This window comes from Elephantulus edwardii, unplaced genomic scaffold (genome assembly GCF_000299155.1).
Source record: "Elephantulus edwardii isolate Elephantulus edwardi_28Jun2011 unplaced genomic scaffold, EleEdw1.0 scaffold00017, whole genome shotgun sequence".
NCBI lineage: Eukaryota > Metazoa > Chordata > Mammalia > Macroscelidea > Macroscelididae > Elephantulus > Elephantulus edwardii.
In genome coordinates, this window is record NW_006399767.1 from 3,773,087 (window position 1) to 3,793,484 (window position 20,398).

Consider the following 20,398-nt stretch of genomic DNA (forward strand, 5'->3'; position numbering starts at 1 on the left):
TGAGATGGATTGATTCAGTGACTGGGGTAATCGGAATGGGTGTGTCAGAGGCGGTGCGGTTGGCACAGGATAGAGCAGGGTTTAGGGCTGTTGTGCATGGGTCACTATGAGTCGGAAACGACTCGATGGCACATAACAACAACAACAACATGTATCTCTTAGTATACTTTGTACAGTATATAATAATTGAGTGCATATAATAATTTAACCAGGTATTTCAATTATTTTCTCTAACTTTGGTTTTAAGGTAAAAATTAATTCTTTCTCTACCAAAATTACAAAGATCTAGTGAAAGTCAAGGTTTTATTGCTTAATATTGATTAAAATTTTACCTATCTTTTAATTTTATGTATTATAAATTATCAGATTATTGTTTGAAAAATAAATTTTTGTGTCATTTTTTTAAAAAATCTCATACATGTTCATGAAGGAAAATAAAAAAATTAAAATTAAAATGAAAAAATCAGAATCAATTCAGCATTTCTTAAGTAAAAATTAACATAAACATTTCCATTTTGAATAATATAAAAATGCTTATATAAGCATATTTTGGTTCATTTCAATGGTCATTAGACATCTGGGCCTGCCATGAAATCCCAGTGTTTATGTGTACTTTTCTGTTTATAATAACAAAGAAGAAAAAAACCCCTTTTTCAATGGCTTTGGACCAATGTGAATAGGCAGGATAAAAAGTACTTAATAAAATGACACATTATGACAAATAGAGGTGAAAGATGTAAAAAAGTATAAAATAAGAACTGTATCTGCTTTTAAAAATATAAAAATAGAAAAGTGGTGGGTAAATTTCATCATCAGATAGAATTCTGTGTATAATCTTATATGAGAGTTACATTCATGTTACTAATATTAATTAATTTGCAGAAAAAACCTAATTAACCCTTCTAAATATATTTATTCTTTCTAATTTTTCATTTGTAAATTTATTTACATTTAAGTACAAACTTATTTGGCTTTTGGGATCACATAATAGCTATAACTTATGAATGAATGTCAACTTTGTATTTAAATATATTTGATAAAATTCTTTTCTAAAAATTGAACATCTTTGAAACATTAATTGTTCTTAAAATATAGTGGAAAACTTAATTCAGATTAAATAAACATGTTAATATACTTTTGTTATTAATTGCTTTCTAAGAAAGAAAAAACCAATTTATTTCTCCTGAACAGAAGTCACTGTGTAAGTATCATAAGAACGAATTCTTGTATTAAACATAAAATATAGCTGTTAAATTTTTATAATCATGGTTACATTTTTATAATCACATGAAATAATTTGAACAATGTGTGAGATAGTGTAACAATGTGTAGCAGAGTGTAAAATATGTGAATTATGAAGATAGTATAAATGATACAGTATGTATTTTTAAATTAAAATATTATACATCATGAAAAAATAAATCTATGTTCCTTTTGTAGCCAAAGTTTTTATATGTGGTATATTAATTTTGAAAAATTCAACATAAGCTGTAATTTCACATAAGATATAAAATCGAAATTATGCCTCTTAGTAGCCAAAAAGAAAGTTAACATTTTACTAAAGATCTTTTTGAAATTATAGAACTTCTTTAACTTTTTCTATCTTTTGGATTCAAATTTGAAAAAAGATGGGGATAGCAGAAAGAAGAAAAGGCATGTGGAGAGAAAGAACAAAAAGGCAGGATTTATGACTAACAGTACTTCCTAGCCTTAAATTTTCCTGAAGATAAAGTGTTAGGTGGCTGTCTAACTTTTTTGAATGGTCTGTGGAAAACTTTGTGTTTTGTGAGAATCGCAGAAAGACAGTCTAAACTGTCGTAATTGAGATCTGAATGAAGGTGGTTGAGAAGCTCTCCCCGGGGTATAGCGTGTTCTTGCTGGCCTGATTTCATCTGCTGTAATCCAGAGCCCCGGAAGTAAAAAATATTTGAAGCAGTGAGGGAAAATGATTGCTTCTGGAGAGGGCGTGTTAAAGGATTTTGAAAGAATTCTCTATAATTTATTTACCTTTCCATGGTATGTATCTTTTCTAGTAAAAGGTAATTATAATCAGTTTTGAACATTACACCAGGTGTTATTAACAGCTGAAATGTGAGTAGTGTAGGTAGGAAAAGATGCATAGACTGACGAGAATATGAGGTGGGAAAAGGTGTCAGTTGGTATGGAAACTACGGGATAAAAGCACTTTCTTTAAGGAAAAGAAAACAAACAACAAAAATACATCAAATTGCTTCTAATATTTAGGATGTATATAAATTATAACTAGTCTTCTGTAATATCTACATATTCTGAAGAAGTCAAAGAAGCACACATTATGACTGAAACTATAACCTTCAAATAAAGAACAAATTAAGTAATTACTAAATAAAGAGATCATGCTTTCTAATAATAGTAAAATATTTCTTTCTTATCCTCCCTCCCCAACATTGTATAATTCACATTACCGTATGTCCTACATGAGCTCCAAAATAGCGATCCAAATTCTATGGATTGTAACTAGAATTTTGTTATATTGACTATTTTCTTTGAACCCTTAATTGTCACCTAGAATTAGTTTTGGTCCAGCTATATAGATTTGGAGTATAGACTTCTCTAATGGGATCTCTTCTACATATTTAGATGTATTTGGTAGTCATTGCTAGTATTTGGGAACTCTTATTGAGCATATCTAGAGATGGAGAACAAATTCCCTATACCATTCCCCCAGTGAAAGCATATTATAACACCCTTACCATTTTAAGGACTATACACAATGATTGATTTAGATAAATCTGTATCTTTTTTATCTTCTTGTTTCTCTTCATTCATGGACCGTGTTCTCGATTTCACATTCCAATTTGAATAGTGATCACGTTTTAAATCCTGCATCTTCCACTGAACAGCCGTGTGCCCTAACCCTGGTCCGGCTAAATGGCTCTCACTGTGCATTGATTAAAGAGTTCCCAGAGATAACAGTGTGTGCAGGAGCGTGAATAATCTCTTTGCTTCTCAAGTCAATTCTTGTGCATCTCTGCAGTCTGGCAATAACACCCACAATTTGAGTAGTGAGGGGCTAGCTGTGAACTCTGAAATAGCATATGTATGACCTTCTGTTGAAAAAAAAATAGAAAAATTAATATTAATATAATAGACTTTTTTGCTTTTTTATGCAAAGAAAATTCTCTCTTCTCTCTCTCTCTCTCTCTCTCTCTCTTCTCTCTCTCTCCCCCCTCCTCTCTCATTTCAGTTTTTCCCTGGTGACAGAAACTAAATTGTGCTTCATAATCCAATGAAACAATTGCCAACAGATTCAGAACATGAGTATAATGAAAGTAAAACTGTTATCATTGTTAGAAAACTTGAAGAAATTAAAAAAAAATAAGTAGATATAAAGGGAAGTGAGGAATTTTGATACACACAAACCAAGGCCAGCCATACCAAACCTTTTTAATCCACAGCCCCAGTCTTAACTCAGGCACTTGTGGCTCCTTGCCTGTCCCTGCAGTAATGCCTGCACTGGTTGATGTGCTCTGCAGCCAAACTTTTTACTTTGCAATCCTGCTCCATTTTTCCACTAGAGTTACCATCAGATTCACAAATCTGTTCACATGACAATGTGAATAATGCATAACTACAGAGTACCTGAAGAAGAAAGTCTAAGCTTTTTAGCTTGGCAAGGAAATATCTTCTTAATGTTGATGTAGCCTCATTTGTTAGCTTTATGTCTGTCCATAAATCTCTGCATTCTCCAAGGTGCACACGTAGTTTGGCATCATCATTCCTAGGTGTCCAGGCTCTTGTCCCTCTTATCTATAATGTTCTCTTTGCTATCTCAGTTGTCCTGAATGTATATTTACATGGAAAAAATCTGACGTAAATAAAATGAGTTGACTTTGAATTAATTCAAACTTACAGTGCTCCCATAGGTGTTAGAGTGGGTTTCCAATAGTGGATTTTTCAAGAGTACGTTGCAAGGCTTTCTTTCTGAAGTCCCTCTTGGTGAACTTGAATCTCCACACCTTCTGTTAACAGTCAACAGTGTTAGCCATTTACACTGCCCAGGGACTCCAATACAAACAAATCTTCCTCTTAATAGCCTGTGATATTTCTGACTAAATTCTGATTGAACACTATATCTTATATATAAAGTACTAGATAACGTTATTTTTTCCTACTACATTTTGAGATCCAAGTGGACAAAGGCTATATAGTTCCCCCTTTGTATCTTCCCTTCCACCACCATAAATGTACCAATTGGGTTCAGATTCATTTTTTTTTCTTCTATCTAGTCACTTGAGCCTTTACAGGCTATCACAAAAAGTCCCTTGAATAATAATAATATGTAAAACAGCACTTAAAAGAAATAATGCTGCTATCCTTACTTAAAGATACACAGCACTCTCTTTCATTGCCTTGAGTTGGAACTGAGGCTTTGTGGGGCTATAAATCGCATGAAAAGAGGTTGGCCATTTTTCTCCTGTGGAGCAGCTGGTGGATTTGAACCATCTTGACCTTTGGACCTGCAGCACAAATCCCTACTGAATACATACCACTCACCAGAGCTCCCTACACAAAACTATTGATTATTATCATAATTATTTTCATAAATATTTGCACTAAAATTGGGATCTGTTGATATTTTTATAGCTATAATCATTAGTATTGTTAAATTCAGATGTATTGGAAAGAGCAGAGACCTTAAAATAAAAAAGGTTCTACACTTAAATCATATGCTGTTGTATACTAGGTATTTGATCTGGTATGACATGTATGCAAATTAGGGTTATCATATTTGCCTCTAAAGGATACTTTATATGATATAATGGATACTATTGAATTAAATGGTGTGAAATTTCTAGCAATTTTATCTACAGATCAAGAATGTTTACAATGAAAGGCAACATAATAGTCTTTGCAGTAATCACGTTATATTAATTCTTATACTTGGCAGAAGATGGAGTATAATGATGCTATTGTTATTATGTGCCAGGGGGTCAGAACTAACTCTTAGATGATCCTTTAGTGGGCCTTCAGAGGCTGTAAATGGCACTGGCAGAGACTGCCCATCTTTCTCCTGTGGAGCAGCTGGTGGATTCTTACAGTTTACCTTTGGGTTGGCAGTGTAGCTTCTTACCATACTAATGACTATAGATAGCCATACATTATTCCACACGTCATTCCTCATATAGTCTTTTTTATAACCATTGTTTAACCTAGTTCTCTGTAATTATGCTTAAGGATTGTCTTAAAACAAGGTGACCTAGTTATAATTTGGACACAAGGAACTAACCAATCATTCAGTTAACCTGTCATAGAAATGAGACCTACTGGCTTTAAGGGCAGGCTAAACTTTGCATTAAATTTGGCCTTTATTTATTTAGTAACTACTACAAGCCATATATATATGAGATTCAGCCCTGGTCTGTAAATCATTTGTTGCTAGATAAAACAGAAGTAAGAGGAGAAAATAAAAATGGTAAGAACATCAAAAGAGGGGAGGATATTTATTTTCTTTTACTGTTGGAACCTGTGTAAATTTCCAGTTTACAAGAAGAAGTAGTTTATGGGGTCTGTACATATGTTTTTGTACTGGTGGACTTTCTTGTATAATTTAATGCATTCATTTTAATTTAACTCTGTACAATTTGTGAATATGGAACAACGAAGAGGTCATGCTGATTGCTATTCCTCTCACTGTTCCTATTCTTCTTTTTTTACTCGATATATTTTAATCTGAAAAGGAAATAAGTATACAAGATCATAAAAAATGGTGAAAATTGAATGTTATATATTATCAAATCAGTCAGTACATTAAATGCTACTTAATTCTGGAAAATAAAATCAACAAACAGTTAACAGAAGCAAGAATTAAAAAAATGTCCCTCTCTGACCCCCAATTTTATAAATATGGCTTCCTATTTAACTTATTGATTACACTGATTCCATTAAAAATATGGAATGCTTCATGAATTTGCATGGCATACTTTCTTATTACTTTTCTACTTTCTATTTTCTTCACTACTCCTCTAACACTAAAAATTGTTTATGCAATCGTGTGCTGTATTACATGGATTCATGTGCTATCTGACCACATATACATCCACAGTCCCAAGTGTTGTAAAGTCTACTATATTAAAAATTTAAGATGTATACTGTAGTTTCTAAGAACAAATAAATACTGCTTTCTAATATGCATTGTAACACTGTTATTGCTAAAGATGTGTTAATGCATTTTTAAAGTGTTTCTTCAATTTCTCTAATATGCATAGAAAGGTGCACATAAACACAATACAAGGACACAGACATTCAATATACATGAGCTACAGCTACAAATTATACCTAATGATTCCAACTTAAGTACAAATTCAACTTGAATACAAAGTCAGGAACAGATTTGTTCATAATCTGTCTCTTGTCTGTTTCACACAATGTATCCTGGATGTTATGTGACACATGGCCTTCTAGAATCCATTATAAATCAAGGCAGATGACAAAATTTTATATACTGTTTTGTCTTCTGGAAAGTATTCCCAACTCAGAAATAAGGAAACATGTACTTCACAAGGAAGTTAGAAAACTTCATAAAATCCTTAAAGAGTGTCATTCCTTGATGGCAGGGTGTAAAAGATATTCAAGGTTAATTACTGTTTTACTTATAGAAAGTGCCTATAAATATTGAGCAACAAAACAATCAGCTTTATATAGGATTATAAAGATTTATCTCAAAGATCAATGAGAATATTTATGTAAACTATCTTTATAAACATGAAAATAACATTCAAATTGTAGGTGGATTTTACTTAAATTTATTTTTATCTACTTCAAGTTAATTTAAAGTGTACCAAATAGAAAATTTTTCACTTCCAAAATGTGTCTGAAATTATTTGTGCAATTCTACCTGCAAACTAAATTTAACAATAGTTAAATGCTATAAAAAAATTCTAGTTTAAATATAAGAAAACACTTTTATAGCAAGAAAGTCCATTTGAAATACAGATACACTGAGGAAAAACAATTTTAAAGCCACTTATCTATCTCCTTGACATTAACGTTTATGTTCAAATTCGAGCAACTTAAATTGCAAATGAGTTTAATATTAACATGATGGTAACATTAATGCCTAGTGAATTTTGCTATAATTTCTAGATATAATGTTCCAAGTCTAGGGGTGAGATGTTTTATTGTTTTGATGATGACATGCTTTGTTCCTTGTTTAGAAATATATCCCTTTGTACTAAAGGAATACAATATGATTATTTTCAAAATTAGTATCTGCAGAACTCAATTCAGTAATTATTATTCTTCAGATTTTTAAGCAGAAATTACTCCTTACGAATAGAAAAGCAATCCAAGAAGGTTTGCAAAGTGACAACAAATGTTATTTAATAATCGTGTAGTAGATTTCTCAAATTTCAATTCTGTTTTAAACCTCTCCTCGAGCCTTAGAAAATATAGTCAAATTGACACTGTCATTTGTAAGAGAATTCAAGTGAAATAAAGTTCAGTGAAAAGTATGAGTGACCTATGCAAGCTGAAGACATGGGAGGGGGAGAGAGACACATGAGATTTCATGCCACATTTATGACTCTTGCCTCCTGAATAATTATTTTATAAAGCATTTTATTTCAGTCCTTTATCTTTCTTGAATAGAAAATTAAATAGTAACTAAGATGTAAGTGTATTTTGATTACACAAAGGTTTCAATTATTGAGAAAACATTAATTTATTTTAAAAAATATAGTTAAACTGTTTAAGAAGAATTATATTTCTATTTGGGTTTTTATAGGTCTGTAAGAACAAAAGTTTCACATACCTAGTGGAAATCAACATGCATTTCTTCTCTTATTTGGGGTTGATAACATACATTAACTAAACTTTCCCTCTTAATTTTTCTTAAAATATAGATATCTGAATTGGAAGACTGTGTTTTGATGTAGTTGTTTTATTTTAACAACATGACATAAAGAAAAGAAGAAAATTCAAAAGGCAATACAGTGGAAAAAGGCAAAAAGTAAAGTTGAATACATTTACTAAGGCAAGCTTTATGTGTGCTGAGGATTTCGACATAAAATGTCGATTGAACTGTAACTAAATTTAACATATATATTCTATAGTTTTTAAGCAACTAACAGCATTCAGAAATCTACTCCTCTAACACACATATACACCATTAGTTTAATATAATAAGTTTATAGAAGAGTCTTTATCCATAGGAAGAAAATATGCTTTGCAATTCTGTTTTGGCTTCATGTTCCTTACTAAAACTTCAATTTCTTATGAAAGAATTGTTTTCCCTTAGTATCACAAAATCCAAAATAATTCTGAGGTAGCATTACCATTTGAGAGGAAAAAAAATTCTCTCATTTCAAACTACAGATGGGGATGTGTCACTGTAATAGCAAACGGTTTACTTAAGGGAAAAAAGTCTATGTGTGTATATATGTATATATACAACACTCACACACATAACACACAATACACAAGAAACATTAAGGTTCCAAATTGGACAACATTATGAAGAGTTGACTCCTATTGGCTAGAAGCTATTGAGTATCCCGGCCAAACTGGAAGCTTGAGACTAACAGTTTATTTTTTAATTTCAAAATTAGCTGAATTAACAACATACAAGCATATATTAGATCTTGAAAGAGGATAATAAGCCAATACATGTATGTAGAATCTAAAGATGTCGAGGAAGTTGGTGCTTATGCTTTTAGTAGTTTAAAACCAAACAATGTATATTTCAAAGTTCCAAAGGCATATTTGCACAGACATTCTAATTATTAGTTCACTTTATCTCTGCTGGCTCAACGTGGTTCTCAGCTTTTTAATCACTTCTCCGCTGGCACAGCTAATGTGCCTACAAGTTGTCTAGAATTTTAATACTGCTAAATATAGTGACGCAAGTTGTGATTAAATTGTAAAAACTTGTTTAATGCAAACCCTGATTGAAAAGAATACATGCTTATTTAAGGAAAATGTACAACTTTGCAAAAAATTATATAGCGCTATATATAGTCCCGCATTTAACAGCTTTACCAACCTGCAAAAAAGTTGGTTCTTGTAGAAAACTGCCAGGCTATGTAGTCTGAAATCTGGAGTCGTAATACCAGAGAGCTGTCAGTCAGCCATCCATCCATCTAATTGGCTTCTTACCATCTTTCCATCATGTTTTTTTTATAACTGGTCGCCTCTGGCTAAAATGCAAATCATGAGGAAGAGCCGTCTAGAAAAAGCTGCTGCTTTCTTAATTATCTGTCAGAATATGGACCAGTGGACCCAGGGCCGCACTGTAGAGTTATGCTAAGCAGCAAGGCATCATGGGAATTGGAGTGACAGCTCATTTTCCTCCTGTGTTTTCTGTGTTCGAATGACAATGCAGAAATATGGGTTTTCCCACACTTTCTCTGAACACCTGGGCTATTGCTCAGGGGAGCACAAAGCCAAAACTGTCACATTTCCAGACATGGTCTTATTGCTGTCACTATGACAGGATTGTTGACAAATGCCAGCAGTCATCTCGGCATCTTGGGAAATGTCTGCCATGATTGTGTCAACAGCCTGACAGAAATTGTTAATGTTTAAACTTCTTCCACTGACAGAATCCTGTCTTGCTGACAATATTTGTCATATGAAACTCAATCTTTGTCAAACTTGCTTAAAAATTAACACTTTCTCAATTTCTTTTTTCCCTAGTTTACTGCCTAGCTGTGCAAAATTTTAGCACTACAATTTCAACAAGGTAATGTAACACAGTAATTTAGGTCCACAACAAGTTCAAATCCTCCAGTATACTACTGAGTTATGGCTACTTTGTCCTTTAGGCCTTTGCTACTGAAAGAATTAGGATGTATAAATATGTGCATTCTATGTATCTACTGTACACATATTTATCCTTTATATGCTTATGTATTACATGTATATTGCTTATTCAGTCATACAAATATCTGTATTTCCCACATACAGAATTATGTCATATATATAATATAGTTAAATAGAAATATATAATATATTTATTCCTGATAAATAAAAGTATTAATTATTCAAAAGATACCAAGTGTTATTTCTCACTATGCAATGTAGAAAATCAATTAAAGCAAGAAAATTGTACACTTACATGAAAATCAGTGGCAAATTTATACATACTCATTAAATCTTTATCTTTACATTTAAATCATTTTATTTTATTATTCTTTAATTTTTACGCTAGAAAAAATATGACAGATTAAATGATATCTTTCCTAGGAACTTGGCATAGCAATTATTTTTATTGGTGTTTATTTTTTATCTATTATGTCATTTTGTCAAAGTTGAATGTAGCCCTTATAGGTTTAATTTTGATAAAAATATTGGAAACCATTTATGTAAGCAGCCTAAAATATATCAGTTCAAAACATGTGTAAGCTTTTTAAAAAATCCACAGGTGGCAGATTTTTGAAATATTTTTGGTGAAACACGATGCTCAGATTACTAGAAGGCAGCTAAATCATATCTGGCTGTACTAGAAATATCCAGTCATTCAGAGGATGCTACATTTCTTAGACATGGTGTAGAAAAGAGCAATTGGTTAGCTGAATATAGTGTCCATCTGTCCCTGACAGAGCCATCCTTGTCAAACTAAGAGTGACAACTTGTTAATAGTGACATAACTATTATTACTAGCATTATTATTAGATATTGTGTCATAACATACAAATATGATATACATTTACACCAGTAATAATTTATTATTAGAATGGCATTCCCCTAGAAAAATAGAATGTGTCTAGAAGTACTATTTACCTGAATTGCTGCCAGAAAAGATTCCCAGTTAATCTCCAGTGAGTGTACCAGGTATGGATACATTATTGATAAATACACATTTTTAGATGCTCTCTCAATAGTGGCTGTCTAATTGTTAATTGTCAGATCTTTTTGATCTTTTTTCATATAGTTTAAAATTAAAATTTTTACAATTAATTCTAAGAGCATGATGCGATAGTTTAGAAAAGGAGTTAGTTCCTTTTTTTCTTCTAAAGATCAAATTGCAAACTTTTTCATTTTTGTCTCCATTACAAGTATTAAACTCTGCCTTTATGAAAGCAATATAATAATACATAAACAAATAGATATAGCTTTGTTCCAATAGAACTTTATTCATATAGGAACAGATGGTGGTCTGGATTTTGTGAGAGACTCAAGTTTGCCAACCCTTGTTTTAGACCATGGATTTTAATTAATTAGATGAACACTAATAATTGAATTTAAGCTCTATTACATTCTTGTTGTGTGATTTTAAACGTAATCCCAGCATATACTTCATTGTATCAATTATTTACAATAACAGTCAATGAGAGAGTTCTAATACTAAAAAAGAAAGAAAAACTGCCATGGAATCAATTGGGTCTTATGATAACCCAATATGAGGAAAGTAGACCTGCACTAAGTAGGGTTTTCAAGGCTATGACTTTTCTGAAGAAAAAATGCCAGCTCTTGCTTCTGAGGTTTGTAATATTAGAATTCAAGTGATTAACTGTGCCACCAAGAGACTCCAGTATCCTGACCCTGTGAGCTAAATCTGGCAACTCACGGCAGTTAAGTCAGGCCTCCAGAGTTCTCTGCTGGTGAGAGACCATTTTGGGATTCTAATGTGGCTCTATCTGAATTCCTCTACTGTGCTTTCTTCAACTACAATGTTTCATACCTCTCTCTTTCACTTTTGAAATTAAGTTTGAAGCCAAATGTAACACAGAGGGCATAAAAAGACAGACACACAAGTGGGAGGAGGAAGTTAGTGTAGGTAAAAATGTTGTTCATCACAGTCAGATTATTTCTTGTTTTGATGGAACTGTCCCGTTCTCCACTAGCATGATTCACCACCTCCCAGGATCAGCCTGGAAAATTAATGGAGGAGTCTAAATAAGGGTAGGGGAAATGTATTCCCTAGGGAGTAGGTAAATGTGTAGGGCTGTAGTTGTTCTGTGTCATCGAGTCATCTACGGTCTTTAGCAACCTTATGAACAATACCTCTGGACTCTGCCTGATCATGAGACAACTTTATTTTTTTCCGCCACGCTTGACACCATTGCCACAGTCATGTATCAATCCACCTCATCCAGAGTCTTTCTCTCATGCACTGGTCCTCTACATTTCAAAATATGATGTCTTTCTCCAAGGACTGGTTCCTTCTGGTGATAAGCTCAAAGTATGTGAGATGAAACTTCAAAATCCTCGCTTCTAATGAGCAAAGATGATTGCAGCATCTCCAGAACAGATCTATTTGTTCCCTTGCCATTCATGATGTGTTCTCTTCTCCAGCACCACAACTCAAAACCATTAATTCTTCTGCCACCTTTATTTATTGTCCAAATCTCAGATGTATAGCAAACAATTGAGAAGATCATTGTCTGGATCAGGCACACTTTAGGCTCTAGAATGACATTGCTATTCCTTAGCATTCTGGAGAGGTCCTTGATTTTCCCAATGTAACTTGTCTTTTGATTTTCTGACTGCTGGTGCCAAGAGTGTTGATTGTGGATCCAAGCAAGATGAAATCGTTAACAACTTCAACTCTTACTCCATCTATCATGGTATAGTGCATATTGGCCCGGTTTTCTTTGTTTTCTTGATGTTGAGATACAATCCATATTAAAGGCTGAGGTCTTTGAACTTCTGCAGCAAACATATCAGGACCTCCTCAGTTTCAATGAACAAATTTGTGTCATCTGCAAAATGCAGGTTGCTGAGGAGTTTTCCTCCAAGTCTGATGCAGTATTTTTCTTCGTAACGTCTAGCCTCCTAGATGATATGTTCCACATGAAAACAGAAAAGGTGTGAAGAAAGGACACATTCCTTATGCACTTCTTTCTTGATTTTGAACCATGCAGTGTTCTTTTGCACTGTTCATATAACAGCTTCATGGTCTAGATATAGGCTTCACATGAGCTGAATCAGGTATTCTGGGGTTCCCATTCTTTTCACTGTTAGCCACAACATTGAACAATAGAGCACCTTTAGACACATAGACTATCAGATACAATACCGGAGGCTGAGCTTTCACATTGGGGAAACCCAGAAATGAGGATGTTGCAAAAAGCTACTGATAATTGGAAGGTGAAATGTTATAAAGTATGAATGTAGAAAAACTAGTTGTTGTTGTTGTTGTTTAATGCCGTCGAGTCGTAGACGACTCATAGCGACCCTATGAACGAACAGCCTGAACACTGTTCGTACATAGAGTTTCCAGAGGCAAGCCATTTTGGAAGTGGATACCACTCCTGCTTCTAGAAATGAGGACGTTGCAAAAGCTACTGATAATTGGAAGGTGAAATGTTATAAAGTATGAATGTAGAAAAACTAGACATTGTAAAAAAGAAATGGAATGAATAAATATTGACTTACTAGGCTTTGCCAAGCTGAAATAAGTTGGCATGAGTCACTTTGAATCAGACAGTCATATGATTTACTATGTCAAGAATGAAAACGTGAGGAAAAATGGAATAGCATTTCTAGCCAAAAAAGACCTAAAACCATTTGAACCATCTAGAACCATCCTAAAGTACAATACTGTTAGTGACAGGATACTATCCATGTGCTCAAAAGGAAGACCTTCAATATCACTATCATTTAAATATGTGTAAGATGGTTGTTATTGTTGTTGTGTACCATCAAGTCAGAGCCAACCACCAACACATAGTAGGTTTTCAGAGGCAGTTTATTGCACAGGAGATAGTCCAACATTCTCCTGTGAAGCATCTGGTGGATTCCAACTGCCTGCCTTTGGGATTGCTGCACTACTTCTTACCACTAGGCCACCAGAGCTCTCTATAATTGCATGTATGAGATGTTTCTCTAGGCTACTGTGCCTTTGTGTTGAGGCAAAGATTAAGTTGTATTCTAATAGAGTACACATAGAGTAGACTAACAGATATAGCAACTGAAGTTGAGCCCTCAAATATTGAAACACTAAGGAAGAGAAACAGTTATAAGCAGACACTAGTGATTAGAACGTAGAATGTGAGAAGCATGAATGTAAAAAAAAATGGGCATTGTTAAGAAAGAAATGAAGCACATAAATATTGACATACTAGATACTGGAGAAATGAGATGGATTGGCATGGGGCATTTTGAATCAGACACACATATGACCTACCATGCCAAAGATGGAAAGGTGAGGAAAAATGGGGTTGCTTTCATGCTTAAGAAAGTCATCTCTAGATCCATATTGAAATACAGTGTTGTGAGTGACAGGATAATATCCATACACATACTAGGAAGTCCAGTGAATACCACTATCATTAAAATATATGCACCAATAACTGGAGCCAAAGAGGAGAAAAGAAAAGAATTCTACCAACGTTTGCAGTCAGTGATCAATTGAACATGAAATCAAGATGTATTAATAATAATGTGTGACTGGAATGCAAAACTTGGGAGCAGAGAAGAAGGATCCGTAATTGGCAAACACGGATTTGGTGACAGAAATTATTCTGGAGACAGAATGAAAAAATTCTGTACAGTCAATGACTTATTCGTTGCAAATGCTTATTGTAAGACACAAACACAAACTATACATATGGCTTTCACTTGAGGGTATGCATAGGAATCAGATAGACTACATCTGTGGCAAGAATCACTGGAGAAACTATATATCAGCTATAAAAACTAGGCCAGGTGCTGATTGTGGACTAGACCACCAACCACTCTATACAAGTTAGAGCTGATGCTAAATAACGTTGAATCAAATTCACAGGAATAAAAATTTGACCTTGAATCTATACCGCTCGAATTTCAAAACCATCTCAGGAACAGGTTTGAGGCCTTGAACATGAATGAGCAAACACCAGAAGAACTGTGGGAGGATAACAAGAATATCAACCACAAAGAATGCAAACGGTCATTATAAAGAGGAGGAAGAAAAGACCAAGAAGGATGTCAGATGATACTCTGAATATTGCACTAGAATGCCGAAAAGCCAAAACAAAGGGAAGAAATCAAGTAATTAAGGAGCTGAACAGAAGATTTCAAAGGGCAGTGTGAGAAGACAAAGCAAAGTACTATAATGAAATGTGCAAATAGCTGGAGTCAAATCAAAAGGGACAAACTCAGCATTTCTTAAGCTGAAGGAACTGAAGAACAAATTCAAGTTGCAATACTTAAAAATGCTTTGGGCAGAAAATTAAATGATCCAAGAAGCATTAAAGAAGATGGAAGGAGTATACAGAGAGACCATACCAAAAAGAACTGGCTGACAGAGAAGAATTTAATGAAAAAAACATATAAGAAGAGCCTGTGATGATGAAGGAAGAAGTTTAAGCTACTCTGAAGGAATTGACAAAAAGCAAAACCCCAGGAACTGACAACATAAAAATTGACATATTTCAACAAATAGATGCTGTCCTGATTGCACTAATCAAGTTGTGCCAAGAAATCTGGCCAACTGACTAGAAGAGATCCATATTTCTTCTGATTCCAAAGAAAGGTGACCTGACAGAGTATGGAAATTATAAAACAATATTATTATTATTATATTATTATATATTATCATCACATGTAAGAGTCTACTTAAAATAATCCAAAAACAATTGGAACAGCACATCAGCAGAGAACTGTGCAGGTTGGGTTTAGAAGAGGTCGTGGTACTAGGGATATTATAGTTAATTTTATATAGATTTTGGCTGAAGGCAAATAGTACCAGAGAAATATCTGTCTGTGTTTCATTGACTATGTAAAGGCATTTGACTGTGTGGGTCACAACTGGATAACTCTGAGAATAATGGGAATCCAAGAACACTCGATTGTGCTTATATGAAACCTATAGTTGGATCAGAACACAGTTGTCAGAACAGAGTAAGGAAAAACTGTATGGTTCAAAATTGGCAAGAGTGTACATGAGGGATGTGCCCTACCTCCATATTTCATCTGGGAGGGTGGGCTTTATGAGGAGGAATGTAGCATCAGAATTGGAGGAAAACTCATCAACAACCTACATTATGCAGATGTCACTATCTTGCTTGCAGAAACTGAGGAGGACCTGAAGCACTTGCTGCAAAAAGTCAAGGACTGTAGTCTTCAATATGGATTGATGCTCAACATCAAGAAAACAATGATTCTTACCACTGGACCAACTGGCAGCATCATGACAGATAGTGAAGAGATTGAGGATTGTTAATAGCTTTAGTTTGCTTGGCTCCAAAATCAACAACCTTGGTACCAGCAGCCAGGAAATTAAAGGATGAATTGCACTTGGAAAATCTGCTGTCAGGGACATCTCCAGAGTACTGAAGAGAAACAATGCAGTCTGGAGAGTAGGGTGTGCCGATCCAAGCTATGATTTTTCAATTTACGTGCATCAGAAAGCTAGACAATGACTAGAGATGATAGAAGGAGAATTGATTCCTTTGAGTTGTGGAGCTGGAGAAGAGTATTGAATAAGCCATGCACTGCAAAGAGAACAAACACATTTTCCTTGAGAAAGTGAAATCAGGCTGCTCCTTTGAGGCAAAGACTCTGAAGCTCTGTCTGACATACTTTGGGCATGTTGCAAGAAGGGACGTGTCCTTGGAGAGGGATATTATGCTCGAGAAAATGGAGGGACAACACAAGAAAGGAAGACTTTTGATGAGATGTATTGACTCAGTGACTGGGGTACTAGGGGTAGGTCAATAAGGTTGGCTCAGGATAGATCATTGTTCAGAGGTGTTGAACATAGAGTCAGTATGAGTTACAGGTGACTTGATGGCACATAGCAACAATAACTAAGAAATCTTTGGTGCAGAACTTAGACAAGTGATGTAAGTGCATAGCAAACATTTATAGATAATTTGCAGCTACTCACATCTGATTCTTTTTTGTCAATTTGATACAACATAGTCCAATTTTTAAAAATGTATTTCTTTTTAAAAATTTTACATTGGTTTGCATAAAAAATTTGTATACATTGTAATTCATACTATCCTTTATTCACATTGTGTTTCATACAACTATTCTCATTCATTATGTTTTATAAAATCAATCACCATTAAACCATTCCCTTCATTACTCTGTCTTTCTAGATTCCTGCCAGATTTCCCCCATTTCCTTTACCCTTGTGTGACACTGTGATATCCCCTCTGTCAACCCTCACCCCTTTGTTCCTATCCCTTCCTCCCTAAAATCCCCACACGTGTTTTATTAGTGATTCTTCTGCTTTTACAATAATGGTCCTATGCAATATTTATCCATATAAGACTGAGTTAGTTCACTTAGGATAATGCCATCCAGTATCTCCCAAGTAATATAGTAATTTCAAAAATCATTGTTCTTGAGTACTGCATAGTATTCTATGTGAATGTACCACAATTTTCAATCCATTCAATTGTGGTTGCACATTTATGGAGATTTGTACACAAATGTTCATAGCAGCATTATTAACATAGTAAAGTTAAAGGTTTAAGTGCACACTTAGTATACATTTTCTGTTAAATGGCATGAAAGACAATAAACTGTGAACCTTAATATCTGACTACTTGGAGACAAATATAACTCTTTTGAAACAGTCCAAGATCTCTTCCTGAAGGACATGGGGGGAAAAAAGGCCTCAGGAATTGATGGGATACCAATTGATTTATTTCAATAAACAGATGAAGGCCTGGATGTGCTCATTAGTTTGTACCAAGAACACTGGAGCACAACTGCCTGGTCAACTGGCTGAAAGTAATCTGTATTTTTTCCCATCACCCAAAAATGGAAAGTGGAAATCTATCTATCTATCTATCTATAACTATCTATCTATCTATCTATCTATCTATCTATCTATCTATCTATCCTATCTATCAAAAGGAATTGGTCAACACTGAAGAATGTCATGAAACAAAATATGAACAAAAGCCTATGGTGATGAAGGGAAAAGTTCAAGTTGCTTTGAAAGAAATGGCAAAAATAAGGCCCTAGGAAAAGATGGTATACCAACTGACATATTTCAACTAACAGATGCTGCCCTGGATGTACTCACCAAATTTTGCCAAGAAATCTGAAGACAACCACTTGGCCAACTGACTGGAAGAGATCTATATTTGTTCCCATTCCAAAAAAAGGGTGACCCAACAGAGTGTGGAAATTGTTGAACAATATCATTGGTAGCACATACAATCAAGATTCTGCTAAAGATTACCCAAAAATGACTGGAACAGCACATCAGTAGAGAGCTGCCAGAAGCTGGGTTTAGAAGGGATCATGCTACTAGGGATATTGTAGCTAATGTTAGATGGATCTTAGCTGAAAGCAGGGAATACCAAAGGAATGTATATCTGTGTTTCATTGATTATGTAAAGGCATTTGACTGTGTGGATCATAACAAACTGTGGCTGACTCTGAGAAGAATGAGAATCCCAGAACACTTGATCATGATAATGTGAAACCTATACTTGGACCAGGAGACATTTGCCAGAACAGAGCAAGAAAACACTGTATGGTTCAAAACTGGGAAATGTGTATGCCAGGGATATGTCCTATCTCCATACCTTTTCAAACTATATGCATAAGAGATTATCCAGGTGGCCAATCTCTATGAGGAGAAGTATGGCATTAGGACTGATGGAAGATTAATCAACAATCTGCATTATGCAGATGACCCAACCCTGCTTGCTGAAACTGAGGAGGACCTGAAACATTTGTTGCAGAGGGTCAAGGACTGCAACTTTAATATGGATTAAGAAGGCTCAATATAAAAAAGACAAAGATTCTCAGCATCAGGCCAATTGACAGCATCAGTATGCATGGAGAAGAGATTGAGATTGTTCACAGTTTTAGTTTACTTGGCTCCACAGTCAACATTCTTGGCACCAGAAGCCAGGAAATTAAAAGACGTATTGATATGGGAAAAATCTGTTATTATGGACCTCTCAAAAGTACTGAAGAACAATGGTGTCACTCTCGAGACTAAGGTACTCCTGATACAGGCCATGGTCTTTGCAATCACTTGCTATGCATCAGAGAGCTGGACAATAACTAGAGAGGATAGAAGGAGAATTAATGCTTTTGTGTTGTGGTGCTGGAGAAGAGTATTGAATGTACCATGGATTGCTAAGAAAATGAACAGTTTCATTCTGGAGAGTGTTAAACCAGCCCATCCCTGGAGGCAAAGATTCTGAGGCTTCATCTGACATACTTTGGGCATGTTGCAAAGAGGGACTGGTTCTTGGAGAAGGACATCATACTTGGGAGGGTGTAGGGACAGCACAGGAGGGGAAGACTCTCTTTGATGTGGATCTGGGTGGGTGTGTCAGAGGCAGTGCCATTGGCACAGGACAGAGCAGGGTTTAGGTCTGTTGTACATAGGATCGCTATAAGTCACAAGCGACTCATGGTACATAACAGCAATAACAAGGACATATATCTTTCTATCTACCTACCTATCTATTTATCTAACTATATCTCTCTATTTCTCTATTTCTCTATATCATTACTATCCCATGCAAGTAAAACATAGTTGAGGATTATCCAAAAATTACTAGGACAGTTCATTGACATTCACTGCTAGAAGTACAAGCTGTGTTTATAAGAGGCTGTGGCCCTAGGGATATCTTTGGTGATGTCAAATATATTTTGGCTAAAAACAGAGAGTAGCTGAAAACAGAGAGTACCAGGAAGAGGCCTTTTGTGTTTTATCAACTATGCAAATGCATTTATGTAGACCACAACAAATTATGGCTAACATAGAGAAGAATGGGAATCTCAGAACACTTGACTGTGCTCATGTGAAGCTTATACCAAGACCAAGATGCTGTTGTCTGAACAGAGCAACGAGAACTTGTTGTTATTGTTAGGTGTTGTTGAGTTGTGTACAATCATAGCCACACTAAGAACAACAGATCTGAACCCTGTCCTATCCTGTGTCAACCTCACAATTTCTGACATACTTGAGACCATTGTAGCAGTTAATTGTGTCAATCTACCTGATGAGGGTCTTTAAGTATCATGGATAAGTAAAGTATTAGAGGCAGAGCCTAGATGAGATATCAATCAAAATGAGGTGAAACCTCTGCAACCATAATAGTTGAAGCATTCAATGCATGAAGTATGACTGTTGGAAGAGAACACTGAACGGTTCCAAATCAAGTAAAGAGTGCGTCAGGGTTGTATTCTTTTGCCATATCTTTTCAATATATGCTGAACAGATCATTCGAGAGACTGAACTTTATAAAGAAGAATGTGGCATCAGGATTGGGGGAAGATTCATCAGTAACTTCTGTTATGAAGTTTGCTAGCCAAAAATCAGAAGTACTTGAGGTGCTCACTGCAGAAGATCAATATGGATTGTATCTCAACATCAGGAAAATAAAACTCCTCATTCCAAGCCAATTGGCATTATATATAGAATTTTTTTAATATTTTATTAATTTTCATAAACATTTACCCAGATTTTGGGTTTCCATTCATTCATTGTTGCACTATTCTCTCT